At 40.6% G+C, this 22,109-nt stretch overlaps 1 long non-coding RNA gene across 1 annotated transcript in view; it reads right to left on the bottom strand.

Moving 5' to 3' along the window:
• Nucleotides 1-20,839, bottom strand: part of LOC144329323 (uncharacterized) — a 349,880-nt gene extending 329,041 nt beyond the window's left edge. Inside the window, exon 1 of the long non-coding RNA XR_013394823.1 lies at nucleotides 20,749-20,839. This is a non-coding gene — a long non-coding RNA (uncharacterized LOC144329323). The remainder of the gene's footprint in view (nucleotides 1-20,748) is intronic.
• Between the last annotated feature and the right edge of the window lie 1,270 nt (nucleotides 20,840-22,109).

Here is a 22,109-nt window from a genome sequence, read left to right as displayed (position 1 = left end):
TTTCTGTTCTCATCCTGAAGCAAAGTTCTTAACCTGAAGCACTATTTCTGGGTTAGCGGGGTCTGTAACCTGAAGCGTATGTAACCTGAAGCGTATATAACCCGAGGTACCACTGTAATACGCATTTCCGGAGCATTTGACCACTCGACTGTCCTTCATTTGCTCCCTTCATTTGGTCCCTGCCTGCCTCTGAGAGTGCTCTTCCTTGCAGTTGTTCCTCCCTCACTGACAAGTTGCTCAATTTGGCTATTTCCAGCAGCCTGCTCCCTGTCCGCTCCAGTGAGAACACTCTGGTATTTTCAACAGGGCTCATGGCTCATTTCTTGCATTCATCCCCTCACTGACAAGTTGCTCAGCTCTCTCAGCCGAACTGAACTGAACTTGTATCCAGCTTTGAGATATGTTGGTGAGCACACTCTGTGTGTGTGTGTGTGTGTGTGTGTGTGTGTGTGCACGCGCATGCATGTGTAGGGGAACTAATCATTCGCAAACAACAGGGGGTGCTTCTTAAAACTAGGTTAATTAATACATTTTAGTTGATCTTTAAATATTTATGTAGGATTGCCATATTTCAAAAAGTAAAATTGCTGACACTCGCAAAGAAAAACACCTAAATTGTTGAGCTTTGGGGGGGGGGGGGAACTTCCCCACAAAATAGTGATTTTAAGCTTTTGGAACTGTTTCCACTGCTTTTTATGGGTTTCCCCTGACATTTTGCAAATTTGGCAAAATTCTCTCCTGGCGCCATTTTTACACCCCAAAACCAGGCCATGTCCGGATTTTTCCTGACGTATGGCAAGCCTGTCTTTATGTGAATGAATCATTTAAAAACGGGCACTAAAAGGTACAGGTGGTGACCATTTTGCACAGGGGTTCTGTTCCCAGCCCCTGTGCACATTGCTGGAGCACATATAAGCACGCCCCACCCCATTTCACCCCCATACTGCCGCCTTCTGGGCCCAAAAGTACCTGCAGGTCGGTGATCGTGCGTCAATTGGATGTGCCTAAAATGGTCACCCCCTATTCACAAGTGTTGCTTTGGAAAACAAACATGAGTATTACAGCCAGTGATCTTGGCATCTGAAAGCATCCTCAAGATCGATTTGCAACAATGACTTGAGATATTTGGGCCTCACCATTTCAGAGATCTTCTCTTTCCTGATCCCTGAACTTATCCGTACAGTGTGCTTTGCTGGTTTGGCTGACCATCGCATCCAATATTGTAGTGTGGAGTAGGAAGAAATGCTTACTGATCCTCCTCACAGCAGCTCTTTCTTCTGCAAGTCACAGCCCACCCTCAGAAACTCCTGCTGATCTGCTCGCTTGGCCAGATGCTCTTGCCAAACACCCACCTGGCCCAGCTGTGTCTTTCAGCAGCACTTGTCGCCTGCCAAGGCAGCTTTTAATCTTTCACTTTTCAATGAGTGCTAAAGTAGTAGTTTTTAATTATTCTTTCTTATTCTAGCTACTTAAAACAGCAGTAAAAGGAAGCAAAGTTATTTGTACAGCTCAGCTGACAAGAGATTGCTGGCTTGATTCTGAAGTGTGTGGCAGCACTATTATGTTATCAACTGGGTGGACCAGCAAAAACCACCCTCAAGGCATCTAGATTCCAGTGGCTGTGGCTTCTAGGGAGCTGTTTTCATTTTTCTAGGTTGCCACTCCTCTAGGGTTTGAGTATTCATTGAGGGAGGGAAAAAACTCAGAACCATCAAATCTTTTTGTAATCGTACAAGTAGCAGATGCGGAGCCAGAATGCAGCCTTTCATTTTGCCACTTTTTATGCCCTACAAATTCCATTCCTTTCATAATGGATGCCTGCCACTTTGCTGTTATTTAAAAAGTAAATAGCCTTCCTGCAGGAAATATAAATAGGAACTAACTTGACTGTAAAACGTACCTCCAGTTGGCGCAGAAAGCATGAAAGAACCTATTGAGCGGAAAAGAAAGCTTCAGCTCAACTATATTGAACCCTCCAGAATGTAAGAGTAGCTGCTTTTGACAGTGCAACCCTGGAAAGCTAGAAGTTCTACCACAATTATGGCATATGCTGTCCCTCTTTTATGGTCACTTGTAAATCCCTGTCCCCGATTTTGTCCCTATTTTGTAGAAGCTGTGTTAAATTTTTGTTAGTGAGAGTTGCTAACATTGTCATTCATCAGGGTGTATTGGCTCCCTTCACAGAGCATTTGGAAGTTTAGCCTGCAATTCCATGCATGCAAAGATCTCATTGAACTCAGTTGGAGTTACTTTTGAGAAAACCTGTATAGGATTGTGCTGCTATATTTTTGAATGAGTGCATGTTGTATTTGTGCATATTTTGGTTGGCACATGAACACCAAGACATAGAGATTTTTCTTTTTTGAAGTTTTTTTGGGGGGGGAAACAAACCATGAACCCAGATGTAACACTAAAGCAAACCAAGACTCAGCTCCCAGCAGCTCAGGAGGAGGGAGAGGGGAAGGAGCAAAGCACATGCCATTTTAGTCCCATGCCTAAAGATGACATGAACCCATATATTAGAGAAAAGCAAATACTTTTCCTTCTCTTGAGTTTGCATTTGATACACTTGTTACTTTAAACCACATGAGGGCACTCTTTGTCTAGTGATCTAGCCACCTTCTGTTTGTAGCTTCTCTGCCTAAGTTAACTTCATCCATAAATGCTGAGCCATTTTGTTTTATTGCTCTTTCTCAACTTGAGACAAACAAAATGTCTGATTTTTTCCTCTCTCTCTCTCTCTCTCTCTCTCTCTCTCTCTCTCTCTCTCATCTCCACTCATCCTACAAATAGTTCATGCATGAATAAGGCCTTTGAACTCCAGAAATTGTAAGTGATTTTATCACAAGTGCCACCACCCACCCAGCTGCTCCCAGGAAGCTCTTCAGTGCCTCCTGAAATCTGACACTGGCTCTGTCTGACTCTAGCATGAGCTACAAATGTAGTAAAAAAGAGAGCAAGCTGCTGCTACTTTAGTCTACAGGGTAAAGATATCTGTGAAAATTCATTTATGTAAAAACAAAAGCAAAAAAACAGAACACAGTTCCTCAAAGTAGAAAACAAGCACAGCAGGGAGCAAGTCTGGGCTAGAACCTTCTTCCTGATGTACTACTAATTCTTTTTTAGCTTACAGGGGAGTTTACATGGAGGAATGTTTAAAAAAAAGTGATCTCCCATCAGTAGTCTGAAGCAGTACCATCCACTCTGCTACCTCAGGATTCTATTTTCCCTACATGCAGACAAGCTTTCTAAAAAGAGCCCCTTGGACATACAACTGTAAGGTTTTCTGCATGATTGGAACCCCTGTTGTTTGGGCATTTTAGTCACATGGAGCGAGGTCTATGTACCCTGTGCGCAATTATACACATAGGTTCTCTTTTCAGACCTTATTAAAATGCATAGAGAAGGTTATGTGCAACACCATTCTCCCCGTGCATTCACGTAGCATCTAAGGTTCTATTTCTCTGTAAAATTGGGGCAGCAGTTTTAAGAAAGGGTATTGGCAGGGACTAAGCTTGGTCTATAGCAGAAAATACCCTTGCACATTCTTATTTTATTCTAAGTAGTTACTGACTACCCCACTTCCTTGATATTTGCCATTTATTCTTGAAAAGTGCAAGTGTTTTTTAGATGTATGAGAAGGGTCATTCTGATCAGAGTTATTCATAACAGTAGCTATGAATTTATCATTTGTATGCATTCTGTATGCCAACTCAAAACGTTGTTGCTGTCAGTCCCTTTAGCCACACACGCATGCACACACACTTTAGTATATTAGCAAATATTGCCTCAAACAGGTGCACACTAATTATTTATCTATGTATAGCAGCCCTCCATTTCCCCTCCCCCAGATACACAGCCCAGGCGAACTCGCATCTCCTTTTCATCCTGATAAAGAAAGGGTGTTCTATTCATAGGAAAATAGTTGGGTCGGGCTCTCTGGGGCTTTTTGTTTGTGCTCCACGGGGTGCCTAATAGCGCTGCAGGGGTAGGAATCCAGTCACGCAAGCAACCTACAGTATACACTGCCAACCAAAAAAAGTGTTAATTAAAGGGTGTCAAATTCAAGGAGAGCCAGAAGTGGCTTGGGGAAGGGGTGAGGGGGCACATTTTCCATAGAGAAGAGCATATAGAAGAGGTGTCTTCAGACAATCTTTCCCCCCCCCCTTTTCTTTCTTTCATTTTTGTGAATTGTTCCATAACTGGATACCAGGCAGCTTTGCAGTTATGGCAGACATTCAGCTAGCCCTCTTTATTGTTTAAAATCAATAAATATAATTAAACTTACACAGTACACTCCCCACTGTTGTTGACAGTAGTTGTTTTATCTGAATAAAGAATGCTTTCCAGGATTTTGTAGGAAGTGCTGCATATTTATGCAAAAGTTGTCTATTAAATCCCTTGCATAGCATTTGGTACACAAAAGCTTTACTTTCCACTTTGTATTTCAAAGCACTGTGCAATTTGCTATAAAAGGTATGAAAGCAAATAAAAGTGTCTGAATGTTCACGCCACATAAATCAGACTTGTACATAAACTGTTGTGAGTGAAGGTTCCCCCTTGAAAACAAGTTAAACTCTACACATTTATTATTTCTTGTACTAAAATTGCTGGGGTTAATTTACTTCTCGGTGGAAAAGGTAAAATAATAATACAATCATTCATAAGTCAACATTATATTGCCTGCATATAAAATGTTTAATATATATTGTCATGGACAGAAACTGAGGGCTTACAATAACATACTGAAGTTAATTAAACTGCTGGGACAGCATTAATGTGAAAATTGTCACATTCTTAAGTCAGTTACTGTTTTGTCCCACACCTGATCCCCCCCCCCCCATGTAATATAATGCATACACTCGCCTCTGTTCCTGTTTTTTGACAGTAGATTGATAAAAGTATTTGGGAATGAAATCAGTATAGACTAACTCCTTAAATTTAAGCTGAATGGTGTGATATTTGAATCATACATTCATTCATCCTTTTAGTCTGAGGTAACAAGGTGCTATGACTTATTTAAGTCTCTGCATGTGCAAATGAGATTGCTCACCTCATCTGCTAAAAGCGTGTCTCTATTTCATCACAGATGGATCATGAATGAAAATAATTGAGAAGATGGCATCATTCTATGTTACTCTTCAAGTTAGTAGTACACATGAAAAGGTAGCAGCCCCTCAAAGATTAGGTACCACCTAAGTGGTACATAGGGTTGATAAGAAGCCATAATAAATGGACACAACTTTTTACTTCTAGGTCAGTTGCCTTTTTGTGTGAAGGAAGCCAGAGACAAAAGTGTGCAGAACAACTGCAGCTCTTATTTGTGCAGCAGGTTAAATTCCTGCCATGCAAAAGTCAGAGGTTTGCACCCATGCACACCTCCATACAGGGCCATAGCTATGGGGTGGCAAGGTGGGCCCCCACTGGAGTTGCAGGCTATTGCGCCCCCCCCTGCAAAATTGGCTAAAAATACGTCCATAAATAAAAATATTGATTGTTGTCTCATAAGAAATGGTTTTAAATAGAGAGTGAATTGAATGGGTGGAAGGAAGGAGGTTGGAGGAGAGGCAGAAAGAAGAGCTAATTGTCTGTGGCTAGGGGGAGCAATCTGGATGGTTCTGCCAGGGGTGCAAGATCACCTAGCTATGGTTCTGCCTCCATACAGGCAAGCAAGAAGCATTATGAAAGTCCAAGGACATATTCCGGCCCAGCAAAAGCACTCTAAGAGGATCAGGGGTGCCAACTTGAATAAAATATTGGGGGGCCCTGCCCTGCATAATCGATCATATGACAGGGTGTACCCACACCATTTGAATGGCAATGCCCATCAACTTTGGGGGCTCCCGACGCCCGCAATTATTTTATTTGTGACCCCAAAGGGACCTCAGCACCTTTGTGATCTGAGGAGAATCCTAATGACTGGATAAAGAGGCCTGGAATGAATGGACATGACTGACTTAAGTCCATTCATTCCAGTGGGTCTCCTCTGAGTTGGACACAACCCTCAGTTATGAGGGAAATGGATTCTCTACACCTGTTGAGATGAATCTTCTGCTTGTTGTATGCTTCAGAGTTGAACTCTTTGTGACAAACTGAACTATGGGTGGCTTTAAAAATATGTATATGAGGGATAGAATTATTATATAGTTGTTTGTCTATATGCTGCAGGGCTGTGTATTTTTGTATAACTGTTATAGGAGTGATTACAAACTGGCAAATGGTTTGAGGTAATTTAGAATCTTTTGTTTGATAGGCAAGGAATTGGCGGGAACTTCCTTTGGGAATGTTGAGGAGAAACAGGTGATGGCAGTTAGAAGTGACAGGGGAGCACTGACGAATGTTATGAGGGAGGGCAGTGTGGGGAGAGATTGATGGCTGGGCATTTAGATGGAAATGGTTATTATATTTAAACAAAAGGATGCCACAACTCAAGTGCATATAGAAAGGACTATCATGACAGTGCAACAAGCCCTGCTGCACTAAATAGTTTGAGATAAAGGGAAAAGATGTACTTGAATTAGCTGCTGGAATCCCAAAGCTTCGGCAGATTTTTGGATGTTTTCTATTCTTATTTGTTTTTCTTATCGGTTTTTTAAAAAAGAAATAAGTTTGAATATCACAGCCCAAAATCACCTGACATCTAAACAATAATAAAGAAGAGGTGAGGCAGATCTCCCTAGGGAAAAAGTTCTCTTCATGGATTTATCTACAGTAGGTAGTTGTTAAACATAACAGATCAATAGTTTCAAAAGATGTAAAAAAGAAGAAGTGCTTAATACCACATATAAGAATAATAGGGAATAGGTAAAATAAGGGTTTAAGAAGCTCTGTATTTGGGAAGGTTAAAAGACCTGGTGCACAATCAGGTACCAGATGTCAAGCAGCAGAAATACGCCCACGCCCCCTCCAAGTAACAGTAGGGTAACTTCTTTACTTAAATACTGCCATTTTTGGTGTATGTTTTTCCTAGTGGACCAACATGCATGTTTTGTGCTTTGCAAAATATGAAAAATAACCAGTTGCCATCTCTAAAAATTGAGTGTGGAAATTTGCAAAATATCTACAAAATGAACAACAGTATGATGCCAAGATTGTGTTTGGTTCAAAATAATGATGCAGCTGTTTACAGGAACCATAGAAGAAATCTGCCAAGTACTGAACATTGTACCCCATTGATGTACTGTATATAGCAACAGAAAACCCAGATATACTTGCACCAAACACAGACAAGCAATAGTGTATTCACAGAACTAATGAATTGCTTCCACCGCAAAGTGCCCCTAAAGAAATTCTCATTTGAACTCATTTTGGGCTAACTTCTGATTAGGTATGTTCTGTAAGACACCTATCACTATATCAAAAGAGAAAGAGGAAAATCTGCTAGAGTAATATTTCATTTCATGGGAGATGTGATGATAATTAGAACTATAGTATTCGATGAATGGGTGCATGGAGGAAAGCAGCTCTGAAAACAGGTGAAAACTGAACCTAGGGGAAGCTGCTGCAATTTTGAGCCAAGTTCTAGTAAGGTTTGTTTGCTCCACATTTCTGCGACATCATTTTATAGTTTGCAGCAGCAAAGGTTATAAGAAATCTCTAGCAAAGAATTGTCAGTACCTCACTGCCTGATCCTTTGGGGGAAGACTTGAAGTGATATAATAAAACCAGTATATATTGGTAGTGTATACACATCATTTAATAATGTAGATACATCCACATCATTTGTGGAAATATCTGGAATCTTGGATCTAAACCAATTATCAGATCTTAATAGCTGGGCTTGATAGACTCATAAGACCGGAACAGACTGCAGGATTGTAGTCCAACCTGCCCCCACAAAAGCTAGATCAGGGTACACTGCAACAAGCATCCCTGACCAAAAAAGGTTACCAAGTCCACATTATAAACCAATGAACACAGACAGCTCTCTCCATACAATAGATAATGTCATGTAAAGCAGTGTTCATGTCATAACTTTTGTTCATTTATTGTTTTAAATTTGTTGCTCTTAGAAGTACTTGACACTGAAGTCATTTAATGGTTTTCTATACTGTAACACATTTAATTTGGCCTGGTAGCTCACAACCAGTGCACCGCCCTGGGAATAGAGGTGATGTGATCTCATTTTGCCTGATCATTCTCAGGAAGACACTGGGTAAAAATTCACTACCTGGAATAGGGTAGTGTAGTTAAAACCAGATCAAAAAATGGGATAACTGAAAGTGTGAACATTTGGACATTTCAGCCAAATGTCCCAAATATAGGACATTCTGTGCCAATTGATCCCTGTAACTATATTCTAATTTCAGTTATGATTGGTAAATTGTGTGCAAATCAGTCTGATGTTGACAAACATAACTAACAAATATATTGCCACTTTAAAAATCTTCATAAGAAAATATTAAAAGCTTCCAAACCATATGAAATACTGTAAAATTATGGCCAGCTTTTAGATTTTTCCATGCGCTTATTTCTCCTGCTTTTTAAAAATGGTGTCACGCTTTGCATATAGTAAATATTTTTGGTTTTAGATTATATTAAACATGCATCTTTGAAAATTTGGTTGAAACAAGTGTTCCCTTTTCTCCTTGCTCATTCCATGATAAGTGCTTTATGTTTGGGGTTTGCTAATGCAACAGTCATTTCTGAGAGCTATCCAAACAGAAACCACATCAATAAGATACTAAACCCTTAATTACAGTAATGTATGTACTGAGGATTCCTCCTCCTTCTCCCCTGCATCCCTATTTTGCTTCCACCCCAAACCTTTCTTCATTCCCTTGGGCACAGACTCCTAACTGCAGCATCTCAAACCCATCACAGCGCGTGCACTTAAAACGGCTGCAGGAAATTTGTTTTACAAGGCTGGTTTTAACTGAACTACCTGCTGTGCACCACATTGCTACTGTTTGGGAAATGAATGATGGGAAAAGCAAGTCTGTGATTTCATTTGTTCAGACCGATTAGTCACACGTTGCATACGGTATCATTTGCTTGTCACTTAATGACTGACCAGCCTGCCTGAATCATTAGTGCTGTAGCGCAATGAAAGGAAGACATAAGCATAATGAGGAACTGAAGGAAAGTGGAGTGCTGTTTTACCTAAAAGAAATGGTGCGCAGAAATCCAGCACAGCTGCAGGTGTTCCAATGACAATGTGGGAAGCAGTTAGCTTCCAATTTAGCAGAAAATTAAGAGCGAAAAAACTGTTATTTGTGAGAGAAGATACTCATGGCAAGCAATCATCCATGCTCTATATCCACAAGATGAGCATTCAGCTGTCTTTGTCGTGACTTAAAACAATTGGTATCTTGGGCAGCATTCAACACCAGATTGGTGCTTATTATCTGCAGTTTATTCTTTCTTGGGATATTTTGTTTTTCTCTCCCCCCCACAACCATTTTATGGTTAATTTGCTTGCATGAATGTAAAACCATTTAAACTGAAAAATCTGGATTGTGGTTTATCATTGTGCTCTGAGCTGTGTGATGCAACATAATTGCCAATTTTCAGATTCATAATTCATTTTGATTCATGCAGCTTCATGCAAACCACACTTTTCAAACTACTAACAAGCTAGATTAGAGCCTGCAGATTCCTTTGGTCAAATAACACACGTTACAGAGCTGCGCTTTGTAAAGTCAAATTATAAATGTTGTTGACAAGACAAGTAACTTCACTTCCCAATCAAAACATCTTGGTTCTGGGAATCTAGGGAATAGATTCTGTATGTATAGTCTTAACAAACACACATAGTCAAGATGATTTGGGGGTATGAGTTCAGTTTCCAACAAATTTTCCTGTGTAATAATGGGCATGTTGCATTTGAAGGACATAGGAATTGCATCCATGACTGAAGTGTCATAAAGATGTGAAGTTTTAGGTCAGTTTCAAAAACTACTGCTGTTGTAGGCATCTATTATAGAGATTTAACCCAGTTGTTTCATTTAGCTTGTGCACATTCTCTAAAGTGCATGAAAGTGCTCAAAAGGAACCACAAAATAGATTATATGGGAGAGGAAAGATGTTCATGCTTTTGTAACTGATTTCAACTTCTGAAAATGGTTTTCCAAATAAAATAACTTCCACATAGCTTCTTAAGATAGGACTATAGCAATGATTTTAGAGGGTCTTAAAGGGAGGATTCAAGAAATGGATCTTTCTTGTTCAGAGGCAAAACCTGGGGAAGGCATCTGACCAGTGTGGGTCAATGAAGTTTCCTTTGCTTAACTCTGCCTAAAGAATTGTGATATCGGTGGCAGAAAGTTGGCGAATGGAGAATGCTTGAATTGGTATAAAACGGTTCTGTGACTTGTGAGACAGATGACAAGTGATGCCTGTGCTGAGGGAGAGCAATATAACAGACTTAGTTATAGAATAGGTTGTACACATACAAAGAAATATAGGAGCCAACTCCCAGGGGTTGTGGGGGCTTTGGCCCCCACAATAAAACATTTGCAGGGGCCGGGCCCCCACAAAGTTGATGGGCAATCCCATTCAAATGGGGTGTGTGCACTGTGCCATATGATCGATTATGCGAGGCGGGAGTTACATGGGGCCCTGTAATATTTCATTGAAGTTGGCAACCCTGCAAAGAAAACATTCCCCATGGGCACATTTTTGAAATTGTGTTATATGCTCTAAAATATTCCATTAACTATTCCCACTGAGCCATTTTAATCTGGTCCTCCTTTCTGTACAGTTGTGAATCCTGCAACCTAGCATTTTTTAGAACTCTCTTCTGTCCTTAGTAGGGATGTCATAGGTCTGGAATTTCCTGGACATTACCGGAATTTCAAAGGGGGAATGACGTCGGGGTGTGTGTGTCCGAAAGGTGGTGTGTTTTGTCCTGGATCTTAGGCAAGTCAATCAAAAAATCGCATTTGTAAAAACAACTTTTGGGGTGTCCTGATTTTTTACTTTTTGAAATTCGGCAACCCTAGTACTTAATATTGCGCATTAGTTTCAGGTTTCCAAAGCACACTTACTGTTTTCTCTGCTCTTTATGAATTTATTTTCTACCATTGGCTGTCTTAGAGCTTGGTGGCTTTTTAAAAGTGCCTTCCTACTTCTTTTTATATATTTTCTCGGACTTCATATACCTCTGCAAATCTTTGAAAAAGCTCCAGATAGATTTGCTAGATGTCTCCAGTCCTCCAAATCCAGAGTACAATTCCTGCCTCAAATACATTAATGACTGAATAAACGGCTCAACCCCAGAATTGTCTCTGATCAATGTCCCCAATTTCCCAGAGTCAGTGAAGTCTCCCTCTAGTGGCCATTAGCCTGTGGACTTTTTTTTTCTAAATGCTGTGCTCTTCTCTGCTTTCCGTTTGGGCTGGAGAAAAAAAATGCTGGATCAGCAATGTTTCATTTCCCCTAGGAGCACCCTCTAGTGGTGATGTGCAGCCATGGTTGAGAAATAAACTTTTTCATTTGTTTCCACCACCGTGATCAATTTTCTTTGAAAACATATTTTAAATGAAGTTTCACTTGAACATTTATTGTTTCTTTATCAATAACATTTGTAGGCTGCCCTGTAACAGTGACTTACAGCAAATATTAAAAAGAATCATATGAAAATTCATTAAAACACTGCACAAATCTAGGATATAAAAATAAACTGTAGTAAATCTGAAGGCTGGGAGTAAAACATGAAGAAACAATTGGTTCCAAATAACAAAAATACATTTGTTGGCAAAATCTATAAAGTATCTTGGAATTTGGCTTACACTGGATTATATATAAAACAACTGACAATCATGAATAATTATTCAAGAATATTGAACAGAGTTTAGGTTTTGAAGTTCTTTCCCATTTTCCTAGATAGGAAGGATATTGGAAGTAAAAAATAACATTTATCCCCAAATCTTGTTTCTGTATATAAATATCCCATGACAGGAATGGAGGCTGGTCTGTTTGGGTGAAAGGGACACTGCCCCAGCAACTTCAGTCTGCCATCAACATCTGTCAGATTCTCCATCTTAGTCTCAGTTCTACCCTTTATAGCAGCAGGGAGAAAGATGGGAGCAAAACTCAAGAATTCATTTGGACAGGAAAATCACCTACACATTATTGCTGATTAAAGAACTGGACGAGGCTCCTCTGATAGCTTGTTGGTTGGAGGACCTTTCATCTTCTGCAACATATGAAAAAATCTATGTTTGCCTGCAAGTGCAAAGAGCATAACTTTTTTGAGATCTGAGACCCCTATTTTGAACTATTTGCGTGGTATACATGCCACATGGGCTCTGCCCATACATCCCCCTATCCAACCCACCCTTCACCTTTTCCTTCTTTTTAATACTTGATTTTGACCACATGTGCCTGATTTTGCAAAATGGTATTGTGAATTGACATCCTTTACTGATAGGTTTTCTTTTTCCTTCTTTGTACTGTTATGGAAAAACTTAAAAACCAATAAACTTTGCATTTTAGAAAAATAAGATATGAATATTTCACTATACCATTCATGAAGTAACTGGTAAAGGACTTTTGCATTCCACCAACAATATCTGATAAATGATCTTGACCAATCATTGCTTTGCAAAATAATGTTAATTACAACATCCTGAACTTGTATAATATCAGCAGTTTTGTTTATTTAGTTCTCCACAGGACATCCATCATGTCTGTCCTTTTTATTTTTTGCTTTACATTTTACAGTTTTCTTTTGCTCCCTGTCTGTTCTCACCAGCTGGTCAGAGAAAATATTCAGCTACACCCTATTTCCTTTTGCTTAATAGACACACTGTTCTGTTCTGCCAATTTTGTGTATAATAATTTCTTTCCCCCTGCATTCATTTCCAATACACTGGTCAGCTTTCAGCATCTACTTCATTAACCATAGACTATCAGCAGTTTATGAAGGATATTTTATTAGGTTGGAGCGGGGGGGGGGGGACCCTGCTCCCTCAATCCATTTTTGTATGGTATTCCTAGATTTGTGTGTTTGGTTTTACTCTCATAGTTTCAACATTTGTGCTACTTGGTTCTGGGTTTTTATTTAGCCTTTTTTATGCATATATGCACTCCAATCTGCCAATTAGAGAGGCATTAGGGCAAAGAAGATGATTACTGCTGCTTGCCTTCTATAACAATTTTAAATGTTAACTATATTTAGAATGAAAGAATTATATGAGAACCAAAAACACATTACAAAGAAGACACATGAGCATCATCAAGCTGCATCCCTCCAGTATGTGTATTTGGGGCAGTGATGGCACGTGTGTGTGTGTGTGTGTGTGTGTGTGTGTGTGTGTGTGTGTGTAAACAGGAGCAGCAAAGTAGATTTAGATGTGAGAGTTGTGTCCCGCATGTTAAGATCTCTGAAAGAAAACAGTATACGTTAATGACGGGAGTCTAGCAATTGGGGTGTAACAAATTGTGGGGCTTGAGAGTGCCTTGTTTCAACTGTGTGTGCTGTACCTGGGAGGGAAAGTGCTGCAGGGAGGGCTATTTCAATAGCTTGGAACAGTTTGGTGTGTTCCAATAGATCAGTAAGGCTGTTTCTTTGTTATGTCTGTTTGCCCACAACACATACTGAGTCACAGATACAGCCACAAAGTTTTCAAAATTGTAAAGTTCCTGAATGGAATTGACATGGGCTTGAATGACTTTTTCTTCAGTGTGGTAAATCTGAGAAAAATGTAAGCAGGTTGGGTTTCATCACTGAAACAAGTCCTCACTGATGTAATAAACAAATGCAGGTAGGAAATGTAGATGGACCACTGGCAGAGCTCTTGTGCAGATTGGTTGTGATGAGTGGCATGGTTTTTCTCTTGTTTGTCTAGGTGCTATAAGTTCCACATCAACTTCATCTGCAATTGCACTTCATTATTATTTTGCTAAAAGTTTCCTCACTAGTTTTCCTGTGTTGTTCCATTATCCCCAGTAACTCTTGTATATGTGATTTCATTTTCATTACATCTAACTTCACAGACTGCAGAGCTTGGGTGTCTGGCTCTAGCAGGGAATAATATTTGTTATCACAAGACAAACAATAAAAGTTGTTGTCCATGTTGCTTTATCCTGCTGATTGCTTGCATTGGGAGACAATGCTTATGTGATTTTCTGCAAACACACAGATATTTTTGTATTATTTTTTTTAGTCCACTATATTTCACATAGTACAGCTTCTGTTCATTTTCCTCTATAGCATTTGCATGTGGCTTTTTCAGTCGCTGTTCAACTGACACCTTTTTCCTGCTCATGACAGAAAGGAAGTTAGAAGCCTCTTCATGAGAACCCATTTCCCAAGAGCCTTGATGGACACCTTTGCTTTCTATTCCTGGCTACTACCACCCCCATCTGCCCTTCAAAAGGCAGGGCTGTGTCCAGCAGCACTCCCAAGTTCCTCACCAGATCATAAAAAGGCACCGGAACTCCTTTGTTTATAATTGTGTTTTTAGGCCTTCCAAATCTTGTATCATTTGCAGAAGTGGCAGCATTCGATCAGAACAAGTAGCATTCATCTAAGCTGTCTACTGGCCTGGGATGGCTCTCTTGCAGAAAAGTGCAGAGAATCCAAGCCTGGCAGCCACTGTCAATAGGAGTGGTTTCAGAGGTCATTCTAAACCTCTTGTTGACTAGCTGGATATGTGTATATCAATGCACATGAAAATAAATAAATGCATTTAGAATTAGAGGGGGCTTGTGCTCCCTTGCCCCTCCACCCCACCGCAAACACCACTGGTTACAAGAGTACATGGATCTCTTTGACAACAAGGGCACTGGGAAGGAAACCTCTCTGTTGTGTATGTGGCGCCAATCCAGCTGGGTGTACACATAGGCCTGTCAGATAAGCGGCAGTCGTACTGGTCAACTTTGGGGCAGTAAAGGAACCAGAGGGGATAAAATCCAGGCCTTGCTCCACCTCCCAGATAAAAAACAGAAGTACATTTTATCACAGTCTAGTGATGCAAGTGTTAAATGACTAAAATGTGGCAAATATAAAGGAAGCTGCTTATGCATCATGTTAATTTCTGGTTTTCAATGAAACTTCAGAATGTATTGACTTGTAAAATTTTGATGTGACAGTGAAACAAATTGAACCCACCTGCTGGGGGCAACAACCTACTGAGCTGAATGAATGAAAGCCAATCCTTTGTTCTTAATCTCTGAATTCTTTACTTTCTTCCCCCTTGACCTCCCCCCCCCCAAACCGTTTGTGATCCATTTGAATTCAAAATCAAAATAACATAAAAGAAAATATACATACACATGGTTTTAACCAGCAGCACATCTATTTAGGATCTCAAGAGTGATGACATCCTTTCCCTCTCCTAGGGCCATATTCTTCTCTCACTTGGACTGGCAAGGTTGTTTTGGTGTAAAAATGAGGGAAATTTATTGTCCCTGCTGTGGCAAAGAAAAATAAAATGGTCTCAATGAAAGAATGCTAGTGGTGAGTTAGGGGTATCCCCACAGAGTAAATTGTTTGTCAAAATCACACGATTCATTGTATTTGTCTCCAAGTTAGATCCCCCTACTGTGGGTTTATATTCTAGTGAGTCATCCTGGTGGGAGAGTGAACCTCAAAGGAAATGGTTGACTAAGTGGTTATTATATATTTTTAACTGTTCTTCATTAGGCAAAAGTGTGTTGATTTAATCTCCTTATCAAAAGCCTCCTTTTATAGCTCCCAACATCCTAAACAGAAAAAAATTGTCATGAAAGACCCAGTGCTTTTGGGGGACAGTGCTCACCAATAAGCTGTTTTTGTGCTACTCATGGCACTTTTATCAACATGTGAGTGTTGGCACCTCATTTTTTTTGTAAAAAAAAAAAAAGCACTGGAAATACTTACCCAATATTCTCCATGTAAATAAACTACTTCTCCCTTTTTAAAACCATCAAAGCTAGACTGGTCTGTGCCAGATTTGAGCATGGTTTTATTTTGAGACTATGTGGTCAGCTGCTTGAGACACGGGCATAGCGGAAGGGCGCCGGGGGGGGGCGTAGCCCTGGGCGCATGATTTTGAGGGGGGCACGAACCAGGTGCCCCCCAGGGATCCGCATCCTGTCCTGTCTGCCACCGGCAGTCTTTGGGTCTGGCCTCGCTGCTGCATCCCTAGTCCCCTTGTTGAAAGGCTGCCCAGCCAATGTCAGAGGGTTTTGCCCACCAAGACCAGCGTCATCTGGCTAGGCTTCTCCCTGCGCAGGTGGGCAGACGGTGCAGCGTGGCCCTACTTTGCTGTGGTAGTGAGGGCTGGGCTGACACAGTGGGCTCTGTCAAACTTCTGAGCCCGGCCCCTGCCCAGCGTGTGTGTCCCCACAGCGGCAGCAACAAGGGCTAGCTGGTGCTGTGGGTTTTGTTCGCCCACCCACCCCTGCCTGGAGCACACGCCCTGGGCTCTGGCAAAAGATGCAACACCACTGCTTTGAGAGCCACTCAGAGCTATAAAGTGGGATATAAGTATTCTAAACAAACAATGGTTTGCCTAGTACTAGATATTAAGCCATTAAAGCTCATGGCCACCACCCCATCCTTTGGCAATGAATTCCATATATTAATCACGCTTTGGATGAATAAGTACTTCCTTCTGTCTGTCCCAAATTTCCTACCAAATGTCTTGCTTCATAGGCTGTCCCTTGCTTTTACCAAACCCTCTCTGTTAACTTCAGGCTCAACAGAAGAATCCGAAGTTAAATCTATGGAAAACTGTGGAAACTTGAACGCTGTGGCACTTTTCCAAAAGGGAAGTCTACTTATGTTCTCGGTTCCCCTGCTACTGAGAGGGTCTTAAAAATGTGAGGATTGAAGTGTCTAGGTAGGTGCACCTGTACAGACACCATCCCTTTATGTCAGACATAACTAGCACTGGAAGCCTGCGCTGTACTAGAAATGTCATTGAATACACTTAAAGGAGAAACCAAAATTGCAGCTGAGTGCAGCTACAATGGATGATTATAATATAGAGCAAACTATTTCTAGCAACAAAGGCCCTGAGCATATTAACTCATTCAGTGAGTTGTATTGTGTATAATTCTTGCTTACACTTGCTGTCATGCGCCGTAGTTAAAATTTACACTCTTTTATTGGACATGAGAAGATATTTTTATTTATACCCTCTTTTGTTAGCCATTTGGCTTCATAATAATTAATCAAGCCACCAAAGCATTATCATAGTGGGGAGTGAGGAGGACTTATTTGCATTATTAAGATATTCTAACAGGGTATCTCAGTGTGTTAACAGCTCAGCTACAATATGGGCCTCTTGTTTTATGACAAGTTACAATTTTCTTGTAATGTTAGCTGAAGTTCATCTCAATAATTATGCTAAATTAAGGAGTCCTGCATATATAGAAATAAACATTAAAATGCATTAAATTGAAGTGAAGAATGTAATTTAATCCCTCTACAACTAAACGAAAGTCAGCACTATGAGTGCCAGTTAGTCCTTGTTTCACCCTGTTAGGCCTTGATAAGACACACAACCCTCACTTTCTTAGGTGTCCTTTACACACACACACACACACACACACACACACACACACACACACACCCCAATATTGGGTACTGCTTCATCATGGCGAGAACCCTCCATGCAGTAATATATATATATGTCAATAACATAACCCCATGACATACCCTTCAGCTGCCCTGAATTTGCTGGCACCACCACAGAAACAATTAAGCCATCACGGCTTCTTCCTTTGCCACAGCTGCAATTTAACCCAAGGTCCCTTTAAGAGTAGTTTGGCTCCCGTCTTCTGCCCCTGCCCATGGGTATGTTGTGAGAAGGAGAAGACCCGGTGTGGGGGAGCAAACCCTGGTGGTGGAGGGCATGTGTGAGCAAAGGTGGTTTTTGGAGTCTGCAGCACCTGGCAGACAGGAGAAGGGAGAGAGCGCTTTCAAAATAGGAGCCTACCCTGCTGAGATGCTGGAACTGCCTTTGCTCTCTCTCCCCTTCCCTCCATCTCCTCTCCCCTTCATATTCTACCCCCCTCCACAATTCCTCCCCATTCTGCTTTTTGCACCACAATGACACATGTTAGCCCCATTCGTTGCTACACAGCTCCATTCACCCACCATTCAGCACATGCCTTGCCCCCTAAGTAAATAGAGCCTAGGAATGTGTGACCAGGCAAGAGAAAGAGGGCAGTGGAGAGGAAGGCATATGGGGGCAAGGGAGAAGTCAGGCAGAGGTTTTCCCTGCATATTTTAGAGTCTTCTCCTTCTTGGAGAACCAATAAGAAATACTACCCCTGGCCCGCAAAAATAAAATAAAATCCCCACCACTCTTAAGCCGCCCCCACACCCCTTCTTTCAGCCTGCCCCTTTTAAACACAATTCCTCCCATTTATCATTTCATTCATTCATCCATCATTTTGTAGGTTATTAAAGGGGGGGGGCACCATTCACAAATAACTTTCTTTGGCTAAATACCTTCCCATTCATGATAACTGTACCCACTTCTCCCCCCCCACACACACCTTTTTCCAGCCTATATTTCCTCTTTCTCCTAACCCTGTCACCAATTCTGATTCTCTTTCTTCCTTTCTCCTTTTCCAAAAATGTCCTTATCCTCTCCCCCCCGTTTCCAATCTTTTCCTCTTCCTTCCCCTCTCACTTCTTTCTCTTTCCCCTCCCTTTCTTCCCCTTTCCCTTCCTTCCTTCCTTCCTTCCTTCCTTCTTCCCTTCCTTTCCCCAGTCCTTCCTTTTCTTCCTTTTTCATTTTCCCTTCCTTTCATCTTCACTTTCTTTTTCTCTTTCTGCCCCCTTTTCCCTTTTCTTTCTTTTCATTCTTCTCTTCCCCCTTTTCTTCTTTCTTTCTCTCTCTCCTTTCCTGATTCTTCCAAATTACAGCAACTGTTTCCTGTTAAATTACATTTCATAGGCAGGGCAAAATATATCACTGTATAAAGAGGTAATTGGGAGATCTTATACATTTCCCATGTTTGATCTCACCTCACACATATACGTCATATACAAATGTGGGAGAAGCTTCCTGAGGTAAAACAGAATGTCCCTATTTTCATCTGAGTAATGTTGAAGGGTAAATGTCTTCAGAAATCAACATCCTGTTGGGATTGTATTACTTGCATGCATGTGTCCCATTGTGGTCCATGGAACAAGGAATCTGACTGTGCTTGAGTGTCCCCCACACTGCTGCACAAGTGTGTGATAGAAACCTTATATATCTACGTCTTTTGTTTGCTGTGGAAGATGCATGGCAGATACCTGGGTCTGAACTGACCTTTTTGGGAAGGAGGTTTCCTGAATGTAGGCAAATATTGGTCCCATGAGATGAAGTTCAAGGCTTTATTCACAAATTAAAAAGTAACAAATCACTGGGACTGAGTAGAATCCCCCAGAGAGTTCTTAAAGAATTCATTGGGGGAATTGTTGCTATCCTAACAAAAATATGCAACTTGTCTTTAAAATCAGCTTCCATACCAGAGGACTGGAAAGTGGCCAATGTACTATTTTTTAAGCAATTGAGGTGGGTGGGTAAGCTCACTGTCTGTTATGGTGAAAAACATAGTTCAAGATAAAAATATCAAGCATATAGAAGAACCAAGCTGGAGAAGAATTAGCATAGTTTCTACAAAGGGGAGTCCTGTCTCAACAAACAATTTTTGCACCAGGAATTTTGGGATACACACAAAAAATGGCATAAAACTCTTGTTCTCTTGGCTATTTTTCTATAGCTGGAGTTGGAACAGTTTCAGGATATTTTCAAGGTACTACTAGACCATAAGCCTTAAAATGTTTGAGGTCCTAGATGTCTCAGTCTGTGGAAGGACCCTACAGATGCAGGATTCTTCCTCAGAGCAAGGCAAGTAAGAGCTTGTAGGCTTGCCTGTGTTACTGACACTTTTGCCATGACAAAAGTTCAAGGACAGGAGTGGAGGAGGTTGTGTGGGGAGCATTTTATTAGACTTGGGATGGCACTCTTCCCCTTCATTGTTCAGTCATGCAGTTCTGTTGTAAAGCATTGAGATGATCACTTCTAGGCTTTTGTACAGTTTGATAGCTAATGGAGTTTGCTCAGTGGGCACGGGTAATCCACTGACGTTTCTTAAACCTGGAATGGAGATGTGTGAGAGAAAGAACAGCTTTACAGTTAGTTTGTCAATGTGTTTGTCTCTGGTCAGAGAAACTAGCAAGTCAGCTGGCAAAAAGCAGCAGTGCCCCCTTTGAGGGTTCTGTTGCCTATAGGAAACTGATGCTGGTTTAGGATGATGTGCCTTCCTTAGGATTCATGAAAGGGTGGCGCGTTCTGTGGACTGTAGCAGTACTTTCCAAGTACCTGCAGAGCAGGTTGCCATGGAATCATCAACGTCCAATCTTTTGTCCAAAACATGGATGATGCCAGCACTTATATTTGGCATTCTATTTAGTAGGCATCTGGTCTTAGTATTGCTAAGTGCTCAAATTCACCAAGCCAGACATGTGTCCCCACAACATTCATTTAAGCCAGAAGTACAGAGGGGAGAAAAGAGGGTTTAATAGCAAAAAAATTACTGTTTCACAAAATGGAAATCCTCTGTTCGGATGCTTTAATGTATGAACAGCAGATATGTGATTAAATATTCTAAAATTAGCCAGATTGTGTTTTCTACATCGCTACCTTCTACATATTTCTGTCCCCAAACCATAATTTATAACCACAGTGTCAGAAATCATAATTTAGAAGTAGCTTTATCCAGTTCATTTGATCAGTGTTTTTAAGAGGGGCTTCCTCAATTAAGTAGTCACTCTGCTGCAAGTAGTCCTGAATTACACCTTTGGATAATTACCGTATTTTTTGCTCTATAAGACTCACTTTTTTCCTCCTGAAAAGTAAGGGGAAATGTGTGTGCGTCTTATGGAGCGAATGCAGGCTGCGCAGCTATCCCAAAAGCCAGAACAGCAAGAGGGATTGCTGTTTTCACTGCACAGCGATCCCTCTTGCTGTTCTGGCTTCTGAGATTCAGAATATTTTTTTCTTGTTTTCCTCCTCCAAAAATTAGGTGCGTCTTGTGGTCTGGTGCGTCTTATAGAGCGAAAAATACGGTAGGTCTAGGCAGAAAGTAGTCAAATTCATTTTGCTTTTAAACTGGTTCTGTACCTGCTTTAAGATTTCTTTTGTCCATTTGCTTACTTTCAATATTTCCATCCTGCTCTCAGTACAAACAGCATAATCAAAAATTAAAATAATATAGCAAACTTCATACATTTGTAAATTAAACTAAAACTGCATTACAAATACAATGTTGATAAAAAATGCAAGGGCATTTTTTAAAAGGGAAGCCTAATGGAATATGTGTGCCTTAGCTACTTGTCAAAGGGCAAGTGGTAGTGGGGTGTGGCAAACATCCTTTGGCCTTGGTTCCACTGCAGAAAATAAACTGGATCTTGTGAATGGATTCAGCACTACCAACTAACCCCTTTCATTTATCCAAAGTTGCTTACCTTCTCAGACTGGAGTAGCCCATGAGCATCAAGTACAGGCAGATGAGTTTAATAATAGCTATGGTCAAGGCTCCACAAATGGAGACTTTCAAATAAACAAAAATAATGCAACCATTTTGAGGGCATGCTGATCTGACCAGTAGTTAGCTTTTTCGGTGATTTTGGCATACTGACTGGCTTTTGCAAATGCTCCAAAATGAACTCACGATATCCAATAAAGTCTTTTCAAAATGATTTAACTCAAGTATGCTGAGTCATAGTTAGTGCTGTACAAATATACCTCAATCCATTTGGATATTCATTTGCAATTTCATCTAGTAATTTATGTTCTGCTGCAGTTGGTTTATTTGGCCCAAATCTTTGTTCTGTTTCTTAATTCACTGATGTGGAAATATACTTCTTTTTTATGTAACACATAATAGGCACACATATATTAGCTATCAACAGATATCTGCAAACCAATTACCTCCCCTGCGTGTTTCATTTCAAAGTTAATGAAAGTGAATGACTCATCACAAAGCCAACCATGGCTGCAAACCTTAGTATATCTACTCAGAAGTAAGTTCCATTGAATTCAGTGTGTCATGTTACAGCCAAGGGGCTAGGACTACAGCTACTTTCACTACTTTATTTCACAATTCATTATACATTTGTCATCCTATCCCATTTACCCCAGTCAGGAATTGGGGAAGGATGGTCTGATTAT

This window comes from Podarcis muralis, chromosome 12, assembly GCF_964188315.1.
Source record: "Podarcis muralis chromosome 12, rPodMur119.hap1.1, whole genome shotgun sequence".
Taxonomy (NCBI): Eukaryota; Metazoa; Chordata; class Lepidosauria; order Squamata; family Lacertidae; genus Podarcis; species Podarcis muralis.
Note: the sequence above shows the minus strand (reverse complement) of the source record. Positions and strands in the feature narration are given on the sequence as shown.